Genomic DNA, 18,760 nt, shown 5'->3' with positions numbered 1-18,760 from the left:
GAGCCTTTCTCGAAACGTTTCCGTCTGGACTACCTTGCAGCCAGTGACTCCCAAAAAGCTGAATCAGCTGCAGCTAACTCCTCGGCAGAGCTTTTAAGTAATATTGATCCCAGTCCCAAACCCAGAAATTCTCATTTGATGAATCTAGAGTGGAGGACAGGAGTTTGTATGTTAAACAGTCCCTCTTGGTGATTCTGATGTACCAACAGGCTTGGCAGGCATTGGGGAAACATCAAAGGTTATAAGGTTAGGTTCACATTTATTTTTTTTCCCCCGGATGTTTATTTATTTCTGAGACAGAGAGAGAGTGTGAGCAGAAGAGAGGCAGAGAGAGAATCCCAAGCAGGCTCCGCACTGTCAGCACCAGAGCCCCACAGAGGAATCAAACCCACGAACCGTGGGATCACGACCTGAGCTAAAATCAAGAGTCGGACGCTTTCAGGCTCTGGGCTGATGGCTCGGAGCCTGGAGCCTGTTTCCGATTCTGTGTGTGTCTCTCTCTCTCTGCCCCTCCCCCGTTCATGCTCTGTCTCTCTCTGTCCCAAAAATAAATAATAAATAAATAAATAAATAAATAAATAAATAAATAAATAAATAAAAGAGTCGGACGCTTAACCGACTGAGCCACGCAGGCGCCCCTAGGTTGGCATTTCAGATAAGCCTCTCTGATGTCACTGTGGAGGGGGCGAGGACAAGGAGCCCAGAAGATCCCAGGGGAGAGAAACTAGTTCCAGACCTTTTGTACAACATTCCATGGACTAGAGATGCTGACGCTGGGCATACCTGATGTCTGCACCCTTCCGTTCATTCAAATCCACCTGCTCTTTGTCACCTGGCCTACACTATGCTGAAAATCCCTTCCGTTTCTAAGATTCTATTTCCTATTGATTATATTTAAAGATGCTTTGATCAGTAGTAGAATGTGGCGGAAATGAGGCGGTGAGTGCTGGACCTCAGCTGTAAAAGGCCTTGCAGCTTCCTTTCTTGCTCATCTCAGGACCCTGATCCTATGTCAACAAACCTGCAGTAACCTGCCAGACAAGGTACAACTGCAAAACCCAGAGATGATTAAAAAAAATTTTTTTTTGAAGTTTATTTTTGAGAGAGAGAAAGAGACGGAGTGTGAGTGGGGAAGGGACAGAGAGAGAAGGACACACAGAATCCATGGCAGACTCCAGGCTCTGAGCTGTCAGCACAGAGCCTGACGCAGGGCTCGAACCCACGAACCATGAGATCATGACCTGAGCTGAAGTCAGACGCTGAACTGACTGAGCCACCCAGGCGCCCTCAGGGATGAGCCTTTTTGACTGACCTGGGAGATGCCCACCAGTATACGAGTGAACCAGCTGAGGTCAGAGGAAAACTGCCCAGCAGATTTTAGCCGAATCGCCAATCTACAGAATTAAGGGGCTGAATGGTCTGGTCATTGCTTAAGCCACGAAGTTTCGGAGTGCTTTTTCATGCAGCAAAAGTAACTAATACACTCTCTTTGACCCTGAGGCCTTTACATGTGCTGTTCTCTTTGCTTAAAACACTTTTGGGGTGCCTGGGTGACTCACTCGGTTAAGCGTCCGACTTCGGCTCAGGTCATGATCTCGCGGTCCGTGCGGTCCGTGAGTTCGAGCCCGAGTCGGGCTCTGTGCTGACAGCTCAGAGCCTGGAGCCCGTTTCAGATTCTGTGTCCCCCTCTCTCTCTGCCCCTCCCCCGTTCACGCTCTGTCTCTCTCTGTCTCAAAAATAAATAAACGTTAAAAAAAATTTAATAAAAAAAACCCACTTTTCCCTCTTTCTTTGCCTAGTTCATTCTCACTCATCTCTGCTCAGAAGAGTTTTCCCTGATCTGGATTACGTTAAATCCCTCCACTTTGGGTTTGCACTGCATTTTGTACCTCTCCAGTAGCTCTATAATAGTCGTAATCTTGCATTTATCCGTGTGTATTATTGAATTGCAGTGTTGCTTTCTCCCCGTCTAGACTATAAGCTTCATGAGTCCAGGCACAGGGTCTGTTTTGCTCACCAGTACATTCTAGCACGTAGTACAGTTCCCAGTACAAAGGAGGTGTTCACCCGACCTTGGTTATAAGAAGACCACGCCACAGCCCTGGAGGAAACAAACCTTTGGGGGTTCTTCTTTCAAACAATAACCCTCACGGCAGTCCACTCCTCCCACTCTCATGGGAATTAAAAACTAGGCACGCCACTGTATGAGAATGTGCTTTGTAATTTTTAAAAGGACTGCACAATTGTTAGTTCTTAATTGTTAGTGTTATTATTCTGGGGTAGCAACAGCTGGCTTTGGGGGAATCCTCTCTCTTTCTCATCCCCGGAAATGGCCCCAGGCAGTTTCCTAGCAGCTATGATTGCGCCTGGGTAAGCAATTTACAGGCTGAAAATCTTTCCTAGAGTTAAAAGTTGGATGTGTAAATATCTCTGTGGCTGCAACCTAGCAAATAAACTCCAGGCTGGTTAATTGCAGAACTTGGTGGTAATGATACCAATGCTGAGTTCAATTAAGGACTATTTACAAAACCACCGGGGGAGGATTTTCCACTTTTTCCTGAAACAGTAGGCACCGACTATGGCGACCTGGTATTTTACTATAAATCTATGGCTCAGATACACCATAAACTCCTTAGATACGGAGTCTGCATTCCATGACCTATTTTGATCCCCGGAGCGGAGCTCAGTCTGCAGCAAGAGAGCATGAAGGTAACAGTGAATTGGCCCGAGACAGAGTCTCTGTGTCTGCAGCAACTTTTCTGAGCCTCAGTTTCTTCATCTGTAAAATGTACATGTTAATAGGCTTGCCTCATAAATTTATTTTGAGATTAAATGAGATAATCATTGGAAAGTGCCGTTAGAATCTTGAGAACTCTATGCCAGTGCCAGACATAGAGAAACTACTCAATACATTTTAGCTACTGGTTGTTATCAACGCTCATACTGTTACTAATACACATGATTGTTTCTGCTCGGCACAGTGTATCAGTGTGAGAAGCCTGCTCTGAAACCCTCCTTGCCCGACTTTGCTTGCTTAGGAAGCGAGCAGGTTTTCTCACATAGCTAAAGAGGGGTGCTGTTTCATAAAGCGTGCAAGCACTCGTTCATGAGATGTGGGTTGAGCACACACTTAACTGCAGGATGTACAGAGGCCAATGAGAGAGTCTCTGCCCTCGGGTCTGCAAGAGAGAGATAAAGGACACTGCAGTAAAGGCCCCACCAGCACTGATCCCTGGACATTCTAGGAACATAGAGGAGAGACCGACCCCAACCCTAAAAGGTCAGGGAAGGCTCGTTCTGGGTCACCTCCCAAGAGGAATAGAAGGTGAAGTCCTTATTAATTTCACCCAAAACGGAAGAGAACCTTACTTCCTTAACGGATTGTTGCAATGACCCATTTATCTGCCCCTTTTATCACAAAGCTCCATTATAGCTGGAAATGGAGCTTTTAAAATTAATAACCTAACGACGGAAAGCATTTTCCCCGATGCTTAGCGTGTCTGGAGGAAATGCATTGGGTGTTCATCTTACAGCACCCTTCCCAGTTTAGCTTTTGCAAAGAGGGTTTTGTTGTTGTTGTTGTTGTTGTTGTTGTTGTTGTTGTTTTTGGTTTAACAATGTGATGAGAAGGACCTCACTGCATCTCACGCTCTTGTGATCTGGGCACAAGGAGTGCCTCCAGGATCGACAGTGACTAGATACAGTCCAGTAAACCAGGTTTTTAGGGAGACATACCTCCCTGGGCATTAGGAAATCTGGATTCTGTCCCTGACCATGCTGGCCAGGCATGCGTGGCCCTGGTGCATCACAACTTTTCTGTGAATTGGTGAGTTTGACTTGGGAAGGTATGGCAGGCATTTCCAACCAGGTGAGGAACCACTGCTCAAAAGCCACTTACTTATATGTGCCCCCCCCCACTCCTTCCCTTTCTCCTTCAACTGGAAAAACAAACAAAAATCCCCCCTCCCCCCCGAATCCGTTCTGGAGACATTACTATCCATCTCTCTCTCCTTCATTACTCAATAGCTTGAAAAAAGAATAACTTTTAAAATGCTGATACACACACTGACGATAAGACCCTGGATATTCACTATGTTCCAGCACTTTCGTGTGACTCATTTCATTTAATCCTAACACTTCATGACACGTGTGCTTTCATTATCCCCGTTTTGTGGGGAACTGAGGCTTAAGGATTTAAGTTACCAGGCAAAAATCACAGGGGTGGTAGGTGAGCCAGAATTGAAATCGAGGCTAAAGACCACGTGCAGGTTCTTAAACACCTGGTGTTGTGGGTTTATGTGTCCTCAGCCCACCTTCCGTTCTTTCTTTACCTCCTCTCCCCACTCCCCAGAATGTTTTCTTCTTTGCACCAAGGATCTCCAGGTGGCCCCAAGTGGAGTGGCCAAGTGTTAGGTTTGAATGCCCCGTATCCATTTCTCCCTAAAAGCACTTGGTTTCCTGTAGAATGGCCCCTTCCTCATTGACTCTTGTCATGTGCGGCTGAAACCAGGACCCTTGCCTTCTCCTGGCTAAGGGACAGGGGAGCGAGGCAGGCTAGAATCTGAATCATAAGCAGCAAGGTCGAGGAGGCTGGAAGAGTTTGGAATTCCATTCAGTCCAGCTAAGCACATGCCAACAAATAAGGTAATCAAGATAAAAAAAAAAATTTTTTTTTAATTTTTTTTTTCAACATTTATTTATTTTTGGGACAGAGAGAGACAGAGCATGAATGGGGAAGGGAGAGAGAGAGAGGGAGACACAGAATCGGAAACAGGCTCCAGGCTCCGAGCCATCAGCCCAGAGCCTGACGCGGGGCTCGAACTCACGGACCGCGAGATCGTGACCTGGCTGAAGTCAGACGCTTAACCAACTGCGCCACCCAGGTGCCCCCCAAAAAAATTTTTTTTAATTCAATATGTTTTAAAAGAAAAATTAATGTAAAACGTCCAGGATGAATATCAAACTTTTATTTATTTTCTAATGTTTATTTATTTTGAGACAGAGAGACAGAGAGAGAGGGAGCAGGGAAAGGGCAGAGAGAGAGAGAGGGAGAGAGAGAATCCCAAGCCGGCTCCACGCGGAGCCCAACGTGGGGATCGAACCCATAGATTGTGAGATCATGACCTGAGCCAAAATCAAGAGTCAGACACTTACCCGACTGAGCCACCCACATGCCCCTCAAACTTCTAAATAAAGACAGGGTCAGTATGACTGAATTTGCCTTTGGCCTTGGGGTTCAGTATGGCCTGCCGCGGCACTGCTGGGCATCCCCCTTTCGTGGGGGCCCACCCAGGCTTGTCCCCCAGCCCTTCACACCTGCTTCACAGTCTCTGCTCCACTAACCCCGATGGATACTCAAGGGTGTTGGGGCTCTGCGTCTGCTCCTGTGGTTCTCGGCATGAAAGGCCGTTTCTCCCACCCTCCTCGCCGACGAACCCGCCTCACCTCCACCTCCTTCTCTACATATCAGTTTCTCCAACCATAAAATGGGGATGATAAACAGTACCTAAGCCCTAGCCTTGTCGCGAGCATTAAATGAGTGCCCATACCTACACAACCCCTGGCTCGAGTGGCCACATCAACATCAGCATCATTCCACAGCCCGGCAATGTGCTGACGTATCTCCCACCACCCAACGGGCGGGGTTGCTGCTTCACGTTGGCTAGATGGCAAAATTCACGCCTGGTTCCCCATCTACATTTCCGACCACCCAAATCTCACCCACAGACTCCTCCGGCTGCTCAGGAGATTTCAGTGTTCTGTGGGGTTCTTGCTCAAACTTCCCTTCTTTCTATCTACACCCTCTCGAGATGCCTTAGATGTCCACAGCTTCAAGTGTGCCCTTTTGTCTGTGATTCGTCTGGGACATCCAGATCTTGAGGCCCCAATTCCCAAATGCTTAGATGCCTCACCTGTGTGTACATAGCACTACGAATATTACTGGTACAAGCGACCACGGAAGGAAGGCTAACTCATGCTCCAAACAGAGCCAAGCCCTTTACACGGATTTCTTCATTTCAGCCTCTCAAAAATGCCGTTTTATGGAGGAAAAGCAAAACAAGAAAAAAACCCTAAACAACACAACAAAATAGAAGCCGAGAGAAGGGAAGAAAGTTGCTCAAGGTTGCAAGCCAGGGGACTGGACGAACCCCGGTCTGAACCCTGGCAGTGTGTCTCCACAATTGGGAACAGGTACTCCCGCTGAAGAAGATTGTCCAAAGTTGCACCTTCTGAGCAGCATCGTGACTCGAGGGAAAGACGATAGAGCGGGGGGCCTCAACTAGAGAACACTTTGCAATGCCTGGAGACATTTTTGTTGTCACAGCTGGGGTGTGGCTACTGACATCCAGCGGGGAGAGCCCGGGGATGTTGCGAGACATCCTGCAAAGCACAAGGAGCCCCCACAACAAGGAATTACCTGGCCCAGCGGGGAAACTGTTCACTGGAGAAGTTGGTCTCCAGCAAGACTGTGAGAAGCTAGTAAGGGGTGTTAGCTGTTTAGGTGCTTGATCGCCAACTGTGAAGGTCCCTGCGCCTCCCCTCTTCCCACCCCCCCCCCACCCTCATGCCCACTGCCTTCTCCCTCCTTGCCAGCCCAGCAAAGCTGCAGACTCTTACCCACCCACCGGCCTTCCCAGCACAGAGCACAATCAGGAACTCATTACCTTCCACCTCAAAACCTTCCCCTCCCATGCTCTTTATCATGTGTAAAAATGCCGCCCTCCCCGCTGCTGCTCCTCCTCCTCCTCCCCCTCCTCCCAGGTAAGCCTCATTGCTCCCCCTGGCCCCCATGTTCTCGCCCCCCACCACCCCCCACTCTCCTTCCCACCATCAGTCACCAAGCTGGGTCTGTTCTGGCTCCGAAGTCTGTCCTACTCATCCTCTCCTTTGCCACTTTACTAACCTACTTTGGGCCAAAATAACTCTTCCTTCCTGCCATTTCTTTTCCATTTGGAGACTCAAGTCACTTTGTATTCATCTGTATTTGAATGAATTCTTTTCGCCCAGAGCAGACATGTCAGGAGGAATTAGACCAGGGGACCTTAAGAGCCCACCTAAGATCCAGTCTGGGAATCCAGGATCAACTCCCCGTGGAACTGGAGTCCTGTCCTTGCCCCTGCTCTGCTCCGATGGACAAGGTGGCCCTCCTCTGGTCCAGGCCTCATCTCCACCCCACCCCCACCCCATCCCTGCTCATCCTGTTTCTGTTCCATCAGTACACCCGCCCTCCCTCTTCAGCCTCTCCCACTCTCCTGGGACCTTCCCATCAAGCACAGATGCTCACTTACCCTCTTTAAAGAATCTTCCACCCCTCACCTCCCACTAGCTAGACAGCCTTGTTTCTGAAAAGAGTTGTCTACACTTGCCATCTCCCACTGCAACCTGGCTTCCAATCCCTCCACCCCATTGAAACAGCCCTGGCAAGAGTTGTCAGCCTTCCGATTGTCGAATGAGACGCATACCTGCTTTCCTATCCTTACGTGAGTGAACTCTCTGGGGCACTTGAGTGTTGGCCGTTCCTAACGTTTAGAAGGAATCTCCTCCCTTACCCTTGGTTTTCCTCTCACCCCCCTTCTAGGCCCCTCCCTCTCAGTCTTCTTTGTGGGCACATCTTCCTCTGCTGCCTAGGGTGTCCCTCGGAGATCAGTCTCCATCCCAGGATTTTCTCGTGCTGCACAATCCCCACGAGTGAATTCACCAATTGCACCAATAGCTTTAGCCGCCAGGAGACGCACTACAGGGTGGTGGTTAAAGCCTGGACTCCCAAGTTCCTCTGCGCGCTGTGTGGCCTTGAGCCACTTACTGAACACTCCTGTGCCTCAGTGTCCTCAAATGGAAAATGGTACAAGGCTTTTCAATCTCATTGCTTTCCATGCCTGAACACGTACCCCTCAGGCCATTACCCAAATATATTATGTGCCCACCCTCATGCTCCATGTTTCCTCAGGCACATAGAGGGTGCCTGGTCCATCGATTATCTGTGAATAAATGAATGGATGCTGTCCTGGATTGGGATCCCCCAGAAACAAACATGGGGATAAGGAATTTGGTGCAGTTGGTTTACGTGGGAGGCGACTGATCCAAGAAGAAGGAATGAGTGAGAAAGAGACAGGGAAGACACAGACAGCGTAAAGAGGGAATTAGCAAGAGGGGGCAAGTGGACCCAATTCCACGGGGGAATCCCCTGAAAGTACTTAGCTGAAAGTCTGTGAACTAGAAAGCAGGCTCTCACCAGACGCCAGATCTGTTTGGGCCTATCTCAGACTTCCCAGCCTCCAAAATTGTGAGAAGTCAATTTGAGTTGTTTCTAAGTCGGTCATCTTGTCTATAGTATTCTTTTATAGCAGCCCAAACTAAGACACCCCCCCCCCCATGCTGATTTAGGAACCCTTCCCCATACTCTGTACATCTCCCATGACACCCTGTGCATACCTCTGTGAGAGTAATCCTTTCGCTGCTTTCTAGATAGAACGTCCTGGTCTGTTTTTCTTGGAGAGCAAGAATAGTTCATCTTTGCAGATCTCGTGCCCGGAAAGTTTTTGAACACGCTAAGGGCACTTAACCAATGTCTTTTAATGAATTCGAATTCACCTTGCTCGGGGCCCCACTCCCAGTAAGTGGTCAATCAATGTAGGCCCCTTTCCTTTCCCTCCACGTCAAAGAGCTTGCCATCCGATTTAGGAGAGCGCTCACTGAGCAAGCATATAATGTGATAAATATGTTCCTTAAATGAACAGAAGTGCTGGGGGGAGCGCAAAGGAGGGAGCAATTAACTGGGACTGTACCAACGAGACTGCAGTGACGTCATCTGACAGTCTTAATTACTTAGAGTGTTAACTTTCCAGGACCATTAATAGAGTTCCCATTACACTGGGCTTTCTCATCTGAGAGCCTCTCCGCCAAAGCGGAAGACACAGGGAACCAAGGGACAGAATGAACCGGTCACCCTAATCTTGTTTGCCCCTTTCATTCGTTTGACATGGCTTTGTTGAGGGTCTCCTACGGGCCAGCACTCTTCTTGGCGTGGGCATACAGGACTGAAGGAGACAGGCAGCAGCCTGCTCTGATGGAGCACACCCACGCAGTGGGGAGACAGATAAATAAGCAGCCAACCAGGATAAATTAAGTAGTGATAGGGGCTATGAAGCCGTGGAACAGGGCGTGTGATGTGCAGGAGAGACAGGGGTGGAAGTAGGTGCCCGGCACAAGTAGACCAAATGGCTGGGGAAAGCCCCCTTTGAGGAGCTGACTTCTGAGCTGTGTGCTGAGTGCCAAGAACAGCCAAGTGGAGATGCTCCCAGGCAGAGGGAACAGCAGCTGCAAAGGGCCTGGGGCAGGATCCTGGAGTCCTGCTGCCAAGCCCAGAGGCTTTAGAAAGCCCAGAAAAGTCTTTAGACCCAAGATCAACTTGGGTCTAAAGCTGATGTCTGGTCCTGACGTGGAGTAGAGGGGTGGATACCCAACTTTCGGTTCCCAACAGGTTCATTTCAAGCTTCCCTTTTCACTCACGGGCATGTTGTTCCCTCTTCAAAGTCTGGTTGGGTTTCAAAGGAATTTGAACCGCTCACAGCAAAACCACCAAGCTGCATCCTCCAGGTAGAAACCCCCAAATGTGGCATTTCTGTGGGAAACCACAGTGAATCGCTCCTACTGGCCGCCTACTCCCGGCCTGACCGGACAGATATTTACTTTGGTTTTCAAACTTTGCGAAGCCTCTTCAGACTTTTAAAGAAACCCCCACAAGGTCCTGACTGTTGGGTTAAGAGCAAAATCCCAAATTCTGTGAGGCTTGTGAGTTTCAGATTTCACCAGAAGGGGGTCTGCCACAGCCAGTAACCTTTTCCTCTGCTAAGAGCAGTTTCTGAAATCCTGCAAAGAAAAATAATCACTTGGTGATTAGGAAGCAAATGAAATTCTAAGGCTTTGTAAGTGGGCACAGATATACACAGCACACACCCCATGAGTTGAAACCCTCCTTTCTCAGATGTCTCTCATGGTCGTAAGAGCGATCAGGGCTATCATTTATTTGAGCATTTACAACGTGGGGGTCCCTGTCTAAATATTTGGTTCCCAACTTTAACCTGGGGGGCGGGGGTAGTATTTCCGCCTCATTGCACATCTGAGGAAACGGAGGCTCAGAGAAGTTATGTGACTTACCCAGGGTGACACAGCAAGAAATTAAAAAGCAACGTCTAGATCCCAACAGGCATCAGAGTCTGAAGTCCTGGCTGTTGTTGTCCCGACTGTTCCTATACTATCCTGACAGAGGAAATTCCTGCCCCCCTGCCGCTGGACGAAACTGGGGAGATTAGCAGAGGGGAAGCAGTACAAAGGGGGCAGCCAGGTAAAGTCACTTCTTTTATTGAAAATAGGGGAACCGGCCAGGAGGTGGCAAGTTCATCCTCTGCAGAACGGGAGAGGCCCAGGCTCTCTTCTGGTGTCTGGGGTGGGGAGTGGGGGCTCCGAAAGGCCCCCGCCAGGGCCAAGGTTTCATCTGGGCGCATCCTGGCCCCTCCACCCCTGGACGCGGAGCCGGCGGCCGGCGGGGCGCGCGGGGCGTGCGGCCGAGCGGGAGGACCCCCGAGCCCGGGCCCCCCGCGCGCCCGGGTCCGCCGCGCCCCCCGCCGGCCGCCGGCGGGCCAAGGGTTAAGCGAGGCGGGAGCCCCCGGCGCGGAGCGACCGCCGGGCCCGGAATGCTTAGTCAGGATTCCGATTTCCTGTCGAAGTGCTGGGATTTCCTGCAGCCCGCGCCCGCCGCCGCCGAGCGGGAGCGTCCGAGCCGCCCGCGCCGCCGCGGCCTCCTCCCCTCGGCACATGGTCGCCCGCCCCTTCCTGCGCCGCGCTCGGCTCCCGCGCCTCGTCGCCGCCGCCGCCGCCGCCGCCCTCCCTCCGTCCCCAGGGCCGCCCGCGCCCGGCCGAGGGGTGCGGCGCGCGCGAGCCATGGAATAATGCCCAGCGGCCCGCCCGGTCCCGGTGAGTTGCGGGTCGCCCTGGGTCGTCCGCGCCCCCTGCCCGGTCCCCGCGCCGAGAGGCGCCGGCGCGGGGCGGGCTCCCGGCTGCGCCCCCCGGCGGGGGTCCGCGGGCGGGCGCGGGGAGGGAGGGCGCCGGCCCCGGGCTCCGGGGGGCCGCTCTGGGGTCGGGTGGGGGGCGCCGGCGCGGGGCGGGGGGCGGCCGGTGGCTGCGCGCGCCTTCCCGGGGAGGCGCCGGGGCCCGCCGGCCGGGCGCCCTCGCGGCATTGTCTCCGTGCGCGGCGGAGGAAAGTTCCCCGCCGTTCCTGGAAGGGCGACCGGGCCCGGCGTGGTCGGCCTCCCCCCCGCCCCCGGCCCCGGCCCCGGCCCCGGCCCCGGCCCCGGCTTGGACGCGGCGCTGCCGGGCAGGCCCCGGGCCACACTGGCTTTTAAAGCGAGCGAGAAGACCCGCAAGGGGAAACAGACGTCCCCGTTCGGGGCTCGGGGTTTGTTCACGGGGAGACTGGGAAGTGGCTTGTGTTGTTCCCGCTCGTACCATTTTGGGACCTGCTGCATTTTCTGAGCGCGAGGTGAAGTTTCAAGGAAAAAAAAAAAAGAAAGAGAAAAGAAACTCGCTGGCGTCTGGTATCCTGCGGTTTTCGTACATCCCGAGAGGAGAGTTCTTCTCGGGCATTCCTAGAGCGGTTTCCTTCAGTAATTTCTCCTTCCACTAGCGCAGGGGGATGGATGGAGAGCCAACTCCAGATCATCCCGTCGTTAGCGTTCTTCGCTTGCGCCGATCCGCAGGAACAAGAACTTTCTTCCACTTTTCCCCGTAGACTCCATCAGGTTGTCTCGGCAGCAGAAATTGATTCTGGGATGACAGCCGGGCACGGGTCGCTGCGGAGTGTGGGGGTTGGAAAACAGCACCGAGGGTCGAGGCTAGTTTTCCCTCTGTTGCGCCCGTCACCCCAAGGCCTTGCTGTTTTGTAATTGGAGGCGGACTGTTTAGCCAGAAGATGCAGGGACTTCTGGAAAACCGCGCATCTCTACAGTTGAGGAAGAAAAAGGATCTTCCATAACCACTGTTTCAGTCCCCTGGTTGTTGTGCATATGAGGCTGGGAGAAGTCACATAGCCCACCCAAGGTCGCTTGGCCTGTCTTAGGACTCCAAGTCCAGTGCTCCTCTAAACTATGGCACGTTCTGGTCTGGCAGCCACGAAACGCTTGGAAATATGTCCTATTTGCATTATAACCTTTGTTTCAGTGCCTTCCCCGTGTTCTGCCTTATCTATTACTGCTGTTATTTTTGAGATACGTGGTTATCTCAAACTGTGTATTTTGAGATAGTGAGTTAAAAAAAATTCCCTAACCCCGACTGTTCAGCCACCACATGGATTTGAAACATAAAATGGGTGGCTTATTATATAGGGAATTCCTTTTCTCTCTCTCCCATTCTTTTGTGAAAAATAGAAACTCCCGAGTCCAAAAAAGGGTGGCATCTTAGCACAAAATGTACCCTCTGATGTTCTCCCGACTTGATTTTCAGCCCTCCTGCATCTTGTGAGCTAAGCAGCCCATCTATTTTTCTCTTTATGAGAGCTCCGAATGGCTGGTTTTCATTTTTAGTATGTGATAATGTCGGAGAGAAAGGACTTGTTCGCAGGCTTGCCATTTGGTGAAGGAAATTGAAATTCTCTCCACCTCTCACCAGCCACAGTGAGCCAGATTTCCAAAGTCAGTCAGAGCCCTGCAGGCCCAAAAATGAATGTGTGCCTTCAGATGGGGCCCTCCCTCGCCCCTCGTGAGGACCCACCTCCCAGCTGGCATTTTTCTCCACACCGCACCCACGGGGCTGACGTCTAAAGGAGAAAGGAAGCCCGTGTTACCTGGAACAGTGTTGTTCTGCATTTTCGCTCTGGGTTCTCAGTTGTGTTTGACTCATCTCTCCCTTTCTTGTTTCCTCCTCATACTTCTCTCCTAGCCCCCGTAGCAGGCACGGGCTCGAAAAGAAGTCTTTTCTGTAGGATGCACAAGTAAGCCCCTGCATAAGCAGTAGGGACGCTGACAGCTAACATTTATTGAGCACATGCTACATGCCCTGGTCATGTCACCTGCTGAGAAATCCCGAGAAGGAGAGAAGGAGAGGGGGCCCCTTCGGGAGCCCTGCCGAGAAAGGATGGCACTTTTCAGATTCATCCTTCATTCACCAGTTCATGCTAAGTGGCTTCCCCGCGGGAGGTACCAGTCCCGCAGAGATGAATAGGACCCTGTGTTCAAGGCCTTCGGTTTCCAGCCCCATCCTTCAGTGGCAGCTTCACGCTTGCTCTTGTGGTTAGTCAGGTCCACAAGCCTGTACCGAGCACCTGCTCCAGGCTGGCACCCTGCGAAGTCCCGAGGGGAGGGTCCGATGCCGAACAAGTTGGGCCCCGCCCCGCCCGCCTGGAGCTTGCATTCCAGAGGTGGGGCTGGGCCAGACCCAGAAGCCCAAATGAAAGACTGTGATTCTTGTTATCAAGGAAACACACAAAAGATAGAAATCTTGACCGAAGTGAAGTGGGGGTGGGCCTGGCTTTGCTGGGGAAAAAGGCTTCTGTGAGACCGGGCACTTGAGAAGGGACTAGCCAGGCAGAGAGGTTGCAGGGGAGGGTTTCAGAGGGAGGCAGGTTCTTTTAGTTTTTAATTTTTTTTTTTTTTTTTTACTGTTTACTTATTTATTTTTGAGAGAGAGACGGAGCACAAGCAGGGGAGGGGCAGAGAGGGAGGGAGGGAGACACAGAATTGGAAACAGGCTCCAGGCCCCGAGCTGTCAGCCCAGAGCCCAGTGCAGGGCTTGAACCCACGAACTTTGAGATTGTGACCTGAGCCGAAGTTGGATGCTCAGCTGACCGAGTCACCCAAGTGCCCCTTGAGGGAGGCAGTTTTTAAGCCAGGCTGGGGAGTCCCCCTCCAAACCAAGTACGGAGGGAAGTATGGCTAAGCTTGGACTCCGGAATGGGATCTGATTGACATTTTTAAATTTTTTGAGAGAGCAAGCACGAGCGGGGACGGAGCAGAGGCAGAAAGAGAGAATCTTCAGCAGACTCCACACTGAGGGCTCAAACTCAGGGCTCAAACTCAGGAACCATGAGATCATGAGCCGAGCCAAAATCAAGAGTCAGGTGATCAACCGACTGAGCCACCCAGGTGCCCCTGATTGACATTTTTTTTTTAATGCTTTTATTTATTTTTGAGATAGAGACAGCGCCCGAGCAAGGGAGGGGCAGAGAGAGAGAGAGGGAGACACAGAATCCGAAGCAGGCTCTGGGCTCCGAGCTGTCAGCACAGAGCCCGACGCGGGGCTCGAACTCGCAGAGTGTGAGATCATGACCCGAACTGAAGTCGGACGCTTAACCGACTGAGCCACCCAGGCGCCCTCTACCCTAATTGACATTTTTAAGAGATTACTTTTACTGCTTTACAAAGAGTTGATGACAGACAGCAGAGTGGAAGCAGGGAGACCAGTTATGGGGGCCACTGCGTGAATCCAGAAAATGTGGCGGCTGAGACCACTGGCCGTGGAGGGAAGGGGGGGGTGACCTGGTTATAACCTGCAGGTAGGAACTGATGAGATTTGGTGATGGATCAAATGGGGCTGAGGCCGGGGAGGGACTTGAGGATGACCCCTGGGTTACGGCATGGACAGCTGGGTGTCCTTTGGGGAGACGGGGAAGAATAAAGGCGGAACGTGTTCTGGAGAGAACCAGGTTCCATATTGACCATGCTAAGTTGGAGAGGTGTCTGGGAGGCGTCCAGGTGGAGACTTCACGCAGGCACACGGGCCTGTGACTTCAGACCTCAGAGGGTGCCCGTGGGCTAGAGACGCTGGTGTGGAAATGAGCAGGTTGCAGTCGAGCCACCAAAGCCCTTGCCCGCACGCGCCCTACGTACTGTTTCATTTTTCTGCGGGTCTGCTTATGTTCTTCCCCTCTCTCAGGCTAACTCCTACTCATCTTTGAAAATATCCCCGTGTCTTTATCTCTTTGAGGGTACCACTGGTGGCTCCCCCTGACCCCCAGATCCCTGTGTTTACTTTCATGAAAGGGTTTTGTCGAAGTTACCTTTTTATAGTATCTCAGGGTTATGGAAAATGTGGTACGGGCCCTGCCCTGTGCTAAGTGCTCAACACGTGCTAGTTTCTATTCTTATTATTACTGATGGGAGAGTGACGGATGGGCATATAAATAAAAATTACGTTCTAATGGCTAAGTATAATGATAAGCGGTGTGTTAGTTTCCTCTTCCCGCTGTAATGACCACAAACCTAGCGGATTGAATAACACAAATTTATTCTCTTATAGAGCCGGAGGTCAGAAGTCTGAAATGAGTCTCATTGGGCCCAAATCATGGTGTTGGCAGGGCTCTGTTCCTTCTGGAGGCTCTAGGGAAGCTTCCTTCCAGAAGGAACAGGGTAGGCTCAAGAATAGAAGGCTCTAGGGAAGAATCTGTTTCATTGCCTTTTCCAGCTTCTAGATGCCTCCCACATACGTTGGTCCAAGGTCTCCCTCCTCCGTCTTCAAAGCCAGCGATGATGGTCTGAGCTCTTCTCATGCTGCCATCTCTCTGGGTCTTCCTCCTGGCTCCCTGTTCCTTTTTTTTTTCCTTTTCTTTTCTTTTTTAAGTTTATTTATTTATTTTGGGAGGGAGAGAGCAGGAGCAGGAGAGGGGCAGAGAGAGAGGGAAAGAGAGAGGATCCCAAGCATGCTCTGCACTCAAACCCATGAACCATGAGGTCGTGGCCTGAGCCGAAACCAAGAGTCAGATGCTTAACTGAGCCACCCAAGTGCTCCACCCCTGTTCCACTTCTAAGGATGCTTTTGAATATACCAGGCCACCTGTATAATCTAGAATCTCTCCCTCCTTTAAGTTCCAGTGATCAACAACCTTAATCCCATCTTCCCCCTTAACTCCCTAGTGCCATGTACCCTATGTAAGCTAACGAATTCACAGGTCCTGGGGATTAGGATGTGGACGTCTTTGGGGGCTGGTAAGGGAAGGTGTTATGGGAGCCCGGGGATCAGGTTCCACTTGTATCTTCACTGTCCTCTCAAATACTCTTTCCTTCATGAGAGCTTTCCTTCTTGCCCAGCTGTGCGTGAGGATGTGGGGTTGAGGATTCACGTCACCGTGCCTTTCTTTGGGCTGCAGGCCAGATTGGTCACTCTCCACTCAGGGACGCTAACTTTTCTCATGCTGCCCCAAGGTTAAATTAAATCCACCCCCTGAAGACCCTCTCTTCACCCACCTACCCTGTATCTACTCCCAGAAAGGACTGGGGACCGTGAGGGTGGGCGATGGCTGATTTCCAAGCCCAGGGTGAATCCCAACCCTGTGTATGCCTTTTTCTGCAGCTAAAACCTTGTTTCCAGACCCAGTGCACGTGTCCCCAGCCAGCCCTGTTCCCAAAGCAGGCCGCAAGAGCGGTCTGGAGAGAGCATGCGGTTCGATCAGGACAAATGCATCTGAACCGTTAGGGGGACAAAGGAACTCGAGGGCCTGCCCTTGTGTGTGGCAGGTGGCCCTGTCTTCTGAGAGGAAGGGAAATACACCAGGATGTGTTGTGGATCCACATGGCAGTGAGGGGCTAATTAAGACCAGACTTCTAACATCCTCTTGGTTATTTGGGGAAAATGGGCTCCTGTCCCGGATCCTCCCCCCAAAACAGCTTCCCAAGATCTTCAGAGTTTTGGAGAGCCACAGGGGTTCTGCCGGCCACGGCAGGCTGGGCTGCAAGGAGGCAGAGGTCGCTTGCCGCCTGAGCTTCCCCTGCCAGCTCCTTGAGTCCCCATCGCTTGGAAATGCCACGAACTAACTCATCCTGTAATATTTTTGGCATTTCCTCTTCCTTTACCGCTTTAAGTCAGGAAATGCGAAAAGCACAGAGTTAGAAAAACAGAAGAGTGAGCGAGCAGTGTGTTGGGATCCCTCCACGGGAGTCTGGATCCACTTGGGACAAAGAAGAGTGAGCGCTTCCCCCACGTGTGGCGGGAGGTTCTAGAGGACCCCCGCTGGGTGCAGAGCCTCCGTGGGCAGGGCAGGAAGGACAGAGGCAGGACCACGCCCGCTGTGGCTTCTGGGGAATGGCTTGCATTTTCCTCATCAAGGCTTCTGCCTTTTGTGAACCCCTGCCTGTGTGCAACACAGCCATGTCCTGGCTTGGTACCAAAATAATTATCTTTTCGAGTAGAAACGCAGAAAGAGGGCTCCAGTGAACATCCGTGATATATGCAACTTGCCCTCAAGTAGTTCAGAGACAGATTAGAGGTATTGTGAGACTTAGTACCGGGGAGTGAAAAAGAAGGAAAAAGCAAACAACTGCTAAGTGCAGGGGGGCTTAGGTCGAGGGCAGGTGAGTGTTCTTTGCACCATGCTTATTCTTCTTTATTTATTTACTAAGACATTTTTTTTTTTTGATGTTTATTTTTGAGAGAGAGAGAGAGACAGAATGTGAGCAGGGAGGGTCAGAGAGAGAGGGAGACCCGGAATCTGAAGCAGGCTCCAGGCTCCGAGCTGTCAGTACAGGGCCCGATGCGGGGCTCAAACCCACGAACCGTGAGATCCTGACCTGAGCCAAAGTTGGACGCTTAACCGACGGAGCCACCCAGGCGCCCCTGCACTATTCTTATTCCTGAAATTATTTCCAAGTAGAAAGGTTTTTGCAAATTGGAGGGGAAAAAAAAAAAAGAAAGAAAGAGTGCTCAACCATTCCTTTGTAACCGTGACCTTGATAGATACAGAGTGGCTCCGCAGCACGATCAGCAGACGGGAAGCCGGAAGATTCTGAGGCCTGCTCCCGCCCCTGCCTTTCCTCCTGCTCTAGCACTTTCTGTACTGATAGTGTCAGAGGATGTCGGAGAAGCATCCCTTGCAAGGATCCCATAAACGGGAGCGTCACGACAGCCATGTGGCATGAAGCACGTTTGTGCATATGGTTGCCTCACCTGCTGACCGGGCATCGTGAAGGGAGGGGCTCGTTATTCCCCTCAGCCCCTCGTGCCTGGCACAGGCAGTTGGCCGGCACCGGCCAGGGAGTCTGAGGCAGGTGCACCGACTTTGGTGGTTCACAGCATTGTCGCGTCTGTTGAATTTTCTCATTGTCGAGACTAATCTTTTTTTTTTTTTTTTAATTTTCTTAACGTTTATTTATTTTTGAGACAGAGAGAGACAGAGCATGAATGGGGGAGGGGCAGAGAGAGAGGAAGACCCAGAATCCGAAACAGGCTCCAGGCTCTGAGCTGTCAGCACAGAGCCCGACGCGGGGCTCGAACTCACGGACCGTGAGATGATGACGTGAGCCGAAGTCGGACGCTTAACTGAGCCACCCAGGAGCCCCGAGACTTTATTCTTAATGACCCTACATTTTACTTGTAGACATTCTCTTCGGTTCTCTTTCAGATCATCCCGGCCTTTAGTCCTTTTGTCTTGTTCTTTCATTAGGGCATATGTTCCTTACTTCACATCTGTGTTTTAAATGTCCTGACATTCTCTTTCAAGTTGCCCCGGTAGGTTCATTCTAAAGGAGCCAGTTCCTATTCCTGCATCTTCCGGTTTGGGGGTGCGTGGTGGTTCGTACTCCCGAGCTCTCACCTCTCCTGGGGAGAAGCATCTCTACAGAGCGGCTTTATGCTTCAGCTGAGGCTCCAAGGGTTTCCTGGATCCTGGTAGCTGTAGGACCTCAGATGTTCAACAGGAGACCAGGGGAGCCTTTTTCTCCCCCACCCCGGACCCCGAGGCAGACACACACTTTCTTGCCATTTCTCTGCACTGAAGGGA

The 18,760-nt window shown here is 51.5% G+C and overlaps 1 protein-coding gene across 2 annotated transcripts in view; it reads left to right on the top strand.

Annotated features, from left to right (window-relative positions):
• The first annotated feature begins 10,843 nt into the window (after positions 1–10,843).
• Positions 10,844–18,760, top strand: part of ASAP1 (ArfGAP with SH3 domain, ankyrin repeat and PH domain 1) — a 347,294-nt gene continuing 339,377 nt past the window's right edge. The window contains exon 1 of one of the 2 annotated variants that reach the window (XM_047842304.1): positions 10,844–10,974. The gene's annotated coding sequence lies outside the window, so the exon portion shown is untranslated. The remainder of the gene's footprint in view (positions 10,975–18,760) is intronic. The other variant, XM_047842303.1, reaches the window with a different exon arrangement.

The sequence above is a fragment of the Prionailurus viverrinus genome, chromosome F2 (assembly GCF_022837055.1).
Source record: "Prionailurus viverrinus isolate Anna chromosome F2, UM_Priviv_1.0, whole genome shotgun sequence".
In the NCBI taxonomy this organism is placed as follows: Eukaryota; Metazoa; Chordata; class Mammalia; order Carnivora; family Felidae; genus Prionailurus; species Prionailurus viverrinus.
This window is presented reverse-complemented; position numbering and strand designations above follow the sequence as displayed.